The sequence below is a fragment of the Podarcis erhardii genome (genome assembly GCF_964252035.2).
Source record: "Podarcis erhardii genome assembly, chromosome: 11".
In the NCBI taxonomy this organism is placed as follows: domain Eukaryota; kingdom Metazoa; phylum Chordata; class Lepidosauria; order Squamata; family Lacertidae; genus Podarcis; species Podarcis erhardii.
In genome coordinates, this window is record NC_138501.1 from 11,951,548 (window position 1) to 11,957,340 (window position 5,793).

Sequence of the window (5,793 nt, forward strand, 5' to 3'; positions counted from 1 at the left end):
CGTAAGGGCTGTATTATTGTACACGTGAGTAGCTCGAATCATGTCCTGCTCTTTCTCCCCCACCCACCCGCCCACTTTGTTTGGATTATGCAGCCTGGCTGGGCAGCCATCCAAAAGATTCACATTAAATTCTAGCTATATTCAGCACAAAAAGTCATCTAGCATCAGAGGATCAAAGTTACATCAACCAACAAGCACTAAGGAATTGATAAGCTGCTAAAATTAGGTCATCTCCTAGCAGCTGCTTTTGATAGATGAAGTGGAATTTAGCCTCAGGTTTTCTATTTAAAGATCTGTTACAGCATCTTTTCCTGCAGCTACAAGGAGAAACACAGCAACGTATAATGCTTCTGATTAGAGGTTTAATCATTACTTGTTTGCTCTTCTGATTGTTTCAGCCCTGCCACAGATTCCTAGCACGTCACATTTGCAGCTATTTTAGCTACTTTGAACTCACACTGACATGTTCAGAAGGATTTTTAAATTACTGAGATCTAAGTCCATCAAACACTGTTTTTTCTCCCCTTCTTGGTTGGAGAGACGCTTTCGCAGAGTTTGTGTTTTCAAGAAAAGGCGTCTAACGTCCAACGGTGACCTTAACAGTTGCCATAGCTTAAATTTTCCTTAATAGTGTTTCCCTTTTAAGAAAAGAATAATCTAATGCTCCATCACAGAGAATGTCTGAATGTTTTTTCTTGCAGACCTACTGGGTGAAATAGCTCTTGCGCTGTCATCTCTACAGAAACAGTAAGCTATTCAAGTGCTTTTGTAAAAGCAGATTATTAACTTTGAGATAACAGTGTTTGACCACAGTGGATTCGGTGTTCAGATTGCTGCCTCAGGGGCATGGGGGGGGGGCAGAAGGGATGCTGAGGCTGTAATCCAAGACACAATCACCTGGGAGTAAGTGCTGTCAAACCCATTGAGGCTTACTTCGGAGGACTGCACTGGGAGTCTTCCTTATAGAGGGGAAATATTTGCCCATATTTGGCCATAAATCCTATTGGTTCCAATGGAACTCAGTTTGGTGAACCTGATGCTTAGGATTCCGTCTGAGGCACCAAAGGCATCGCTACTTTTTATATTCCTCTAGGGACGTGGGTGGCGCTGTGGTCTAAACCACTGAGCCTCTTGGGCTTGCCGATTGGAAGGCTCAGCGGTTCGAATCCCCACGGTGGGGTGAGCTTCCATTGCTCTGTCCCAGCTCCTGCCAACCTAGCAGTTTGAAAGCACGCCAGTGCGAGTAGATAAATAGGCACCGCTGTGGCAGGAAGGTAAGTGGCGTCTCCATGCACTCTGGATTCTGTCACAATGTCCTGTTGTGCCAGAAGCAGTTTAGTCATGCTGGCCACATGACCTGATAAGCTGTCTGTGGACAAATGCTGGCTCCCTCAGCCTGAAAACGAGATGAGCGCCACACCCCATAGTCGCCTTTGACTGGACCTAACCATCCAGGGGTCCTTTACCTTTTACCTTACACTCCTCTCAGTTTGTTGTGTTGTGTTGCTGTTCAGTAAGCACAAATCTGAGGTGCACACATCCACATTGGCAGAGAGGTGGGTATGAACGCATCACGAAACAAGCAAATGAGGACAAAAGAAGGTATCATTTTTGCATAAATTTTGTGTATGGTATGAATTTTGCATAAACTTTGCATATGAATAGATGCAAATGCAGAAGCAATTACTATAAATTAAATCAAAGCACCATACACCTAAACCATCAAGGGGGAGACTGTAACCGGGTGGTCTGTGTACCTGCTGAATCTGCTGCCCGGGTGCTGTTTTGGAGGCAATTTCAAGACCTTCCCTGCTCTCTCTTTCTTTCGTATTTTCAAAGCAGACTATTCAAATCTAGTCCAACCACCTGCAATGCAGGAATCTCAGCTAAAGCATCCATGACAGATGGCCATCTAACCTCTGCTTTAAAACCTCCAAGGAAGGAGAGTCAATAACCTAATATGTTCAAGAACCTAATATAATTGTCCATATGCTAATACATTCTGTGTCGAAACAACGATTCTTCAACATCAACTTCGTTGGACTGGTCATGTTGTACAGATGCCTGATTATTGTCTTCCGAAGCAACTACTCTATTCTCAACTAAAAAATGGAAACGCAGTGCCGGTGGCCAACAAAAGAGGTTATAGGACTCTCTCAAGGCAAATCTAAAAATATATAGTATAAACACTGACAATTGGGAAACACTGGACTGTGAGCACTCCAATTGGAGAACAACCTTTACCAAAGGTGTCATGGACTTTGAAGACGCTCAGACCCAGGATGAGAAATATGCTAAGAGAAAGGCACATTTGGCAAACCCTCACCGTGAACCTATGTCCCCACTGTGGAAGGACGTGTGGATCCAGAATTGGCCTCCACAGTCACTTGCGGACTCACCGCTAAGACCATGTTCATGGAAGACAATTATACTTTCTCCTCCAGTGATGAGGCTGCATTTTAATATTTTAATATTTCAATTGTTGTATTTTAATCTTGTTTTTAAGTTGTATTCATTCAACTTGTTTTTATTATTGCTTGTTAGCCGCCCTGAGCCCGGCCTTGGCTGGGAAGGGCCGGGTATAAATAAAAATTATTATTATTATTATTATTATTGGCTATGAGCAATCACCAAAAAAGAAATATATTCTGTGTAAACTCTTTCCAGATATCATTGTATTTATCCAAAGAAAGTCTGCATCTATAAGCTGTCCGTTCATATGTTGCCAACGTTGTCATGCTGTCAAGGCATTGATTAAGGTGAATCATATCTCTGTTCTTCCAGTTACAGATGGGTAGCCGTGTTGGTCTGCCATAGTCAAAACAAAATAAAGAAATTCCTTCCAGTAGCACCTTAAAGACCAACTAAGTTAGTTCTTGGTATGAGCTTTCGTGTGCATGCACACTTCTTCAGATACACAATATATTCTTCAGTTACAGATAGGTAGCCGTGTTGGTCTGCCATAGTCAAAACAAAATAAAAAAATTCCTTCCAGTAGCACCTTAAAGACCAACTAAGTTAGTTCTTGGTATGAGCTTTCGTGTGCATGCACACTTCTTCAGATACATTGAAACAGAAGTCACCAGACCCTTCTATATAGTGAGAAGGTGGGGAGGGGTATTACTCAGAAGGGTGGTGGGATTGGGTGATTGGCAGATAGCTATGATGAGCCTGTTGACGACTCTTAACGACTGCAATAGGTCTTGCAGGAAAAAGCAAGGGGTTCTTATCTCATTATACATGACAAAGCCATTTTTCACCTTCTCCCCCCTTGCTTTTTCCTGCAAGACCTATTGCAGTCGTTAAGAGTCGTCAACAGGCTCATCACAGCTATCTGCCAATCACCCAATCCCACCACCCTTCTGAGTAATACCCCTCCCCACCTTCTCACTATATAGAAGGGTCTGGTGACTTCTGTTTCAGTGTATCTGAAGAAGTGTGCATGCACACGAAAGCTCATACCAAGAACTAACTTAGTTGGTCTTTAAGGTGCTACTGGAAGGAATTTTTTTATTTTGTTTTGAATATATTCTTCAGATACACAATAATTGTCTTCCATGAACATGGTCTTAGCGGTGAGTCCGCAAGTGACTGTGGAGGCCAATTCTGGATCCATATTGTGTATCTGAAGAAGTGTGCATGCACACGAAAGCTCACACCAAGAACTAACTTAGTTGGTCTTTAAGGTGCTACTGGAAGGAATTTCTTTATTCTGTTCTTCCAGTTCATCATTATAAGTCTCTTGGCCACCACTAGGGCTTCATGGGTCAACATGAGACTCCTGGTCACCTCAGGAGGGAGGGAAGAGCACTGGTGAAGGTACGTTTTGTGAGGTGCGATGCAGCGGCTGCTTCCATGCTGATTGCCATATTTAACATTATACAATGTACTTATTTGTTCATTAGAACTCCACCAGGCCAGTCACAGCCTCTTTCCTCAGGCCACCCCTCTCACCAGTCCTGCTTCAGACCCTCTGGGAGTGTGTTTGCCTGGCTGAAATGTGTCCTTAAAACTCTGATCATGCCTCCTCCTTACCTTAATGGAGGCTATACGGGGGCTGTGGGCTGTGAGAAACTAGCTGGCTTCTCAGCATAGCTTCCAGTATACCTCTACCCCCATTGTTCAGCCTGGACACTGAGGTCCAGTTCCAAGAGTCTTCTGGCGGTTCCTTCACTCCGGGAAGTGAGGTTACAGGGAACCAGGCAGAGGGCCTTCTCGGTGGTGGCACCAACCCTGTGGAATGCCCTCCCACCAGATGTCAAGGAAATAAACAACTATCTGACTTTTAGAAGACATCTGAAGGCAGCCCTGTTTAGGGAAGTTTTTAATGTCTCATGTTTTATTGTGTTTTTAATATTCTGTTGGGAGCCACCCAGAGTGACGGGGTATAAATAATATTAATACATTATTATTATTATTATTATTATTATTATTATTATTATTATTACAGTGGTACCTCAGGTTACATATGCTTCAGGTTACATACGCCTCAGGTTACAGACTCCGCTAACCCAGAAATAGTGCTTCAGATTAAGAACTTTGCTTCAGGATAAGAACAGAAATTGTTCTCCGGCGGCACAGCGGCAGCAGGAGGCCCCATTAGCTAAAGTGGTGCTTCAGGTTAAGAACGGTTTCAGTTTAAGAATGGACCTCCGGAATGAATTAAGTACTTAACCCAAGGTACCACTGTATTATTATTCCTATTTCTCCTCTCTCACTGTGCTGCAGCCTTGTGGAAAATTGGTGGCTGATGAAAGGAGGAGCCTAATGGAAAAAACTGGTCAACAGAGTCAATGGGGTGGTCCAGAGAAAGCACATCTTCACATAGATAACTGGAGATTCCCAACCTCCATTTCAGATGGGATGAGGATCAGCAGAGGAGCTCAATTTCTGGTGTCACTGACTTTTGTGACCTTCAGATGAGCTGAATGAACCCACTGATCCTGCAAATCCTAAATGTAATTTTTGTGTTTCCATATGGTGCAGAAACACACATGTAGATTGGTTTGTTTGTTTGTTTGTTTGTTTGCTTTAGAAATAGATCCTTCTTCTTGCTCCTGTTATTTACCTAATATGGGCTTCTCTTGCTCATTTAAAAAGTGTAACAGTTTTCCTCCAACCAAGGTTGGAAGGCATGGTGATGTGGAATGCCTGAGTGAGGCAGCATGCTAAATCTTCACTTACGAGTTCTGTGTTTCCTTGTTACATAAATCCCACTTTGTTCCTCCCACCATCATCTTTGCAAGGTTAATAGAGACTTGTGTCATGCAAACTTGCATGAGCCAAGAACCATAATTCAGGGATGGTTTAATGTGGGCGTAAACGAGGCAGGGAAGCATTAATTAAAAGGGATGAATAGCAAATGTATGATTTAATTGGATCGGTTCTCAGTACACAGTTGGATTAGCCTTTATGCTTAGTTCTCGGCAGTCTTGTTTCTTGATCTCCTGCCTCTTTCATAAAATTACTCAAGTCTGTTAACAAGTATCAACATTACATTTGAACAGATTTTGCCATGGAACACTATTTTTAAAGACCCAATCCCAAAGAGATGCTGAAGGAGGGCGAATGGCTTTCTAGTTTGCAGGATCAACTTTGCTCTTTACCAGAACCTTAAAGTCCACCAACAGGACCCAGATACAAAACAGGGGCTGCAGGGAGCAACATGGGGCTTCCTGATGACCTATATATTGAGCATCCATTCTTGATTTTTTTGCAGGAAAGTTAGGAGGTGTTGGATCAAAGCAAGCGTTATTCCACACTTCCCAGTGCATTAGGATTGCCATATTTAAA

General features: G+C 42.9%; 1 long non-coding RNA gene across 1 annotated transcript; it reads left to right on the top strand.

The window, feature by feature from the left end:
• Positions 1–251: 251 nt before the first annotated feature.
• Positions 252–3,826, top strand: LOC309352258. The gene is made up of 3 exons (XR_014161204.1): positions 252–747; positions 1,515–1,602; positions 3,725–3,826. It is a non-coding gene; the product is annotated as an uncharacterized lncRNA (long non-coding RNA).
• Positions 3,827–5,793: the final 1,967 nt, after the last annotated feature.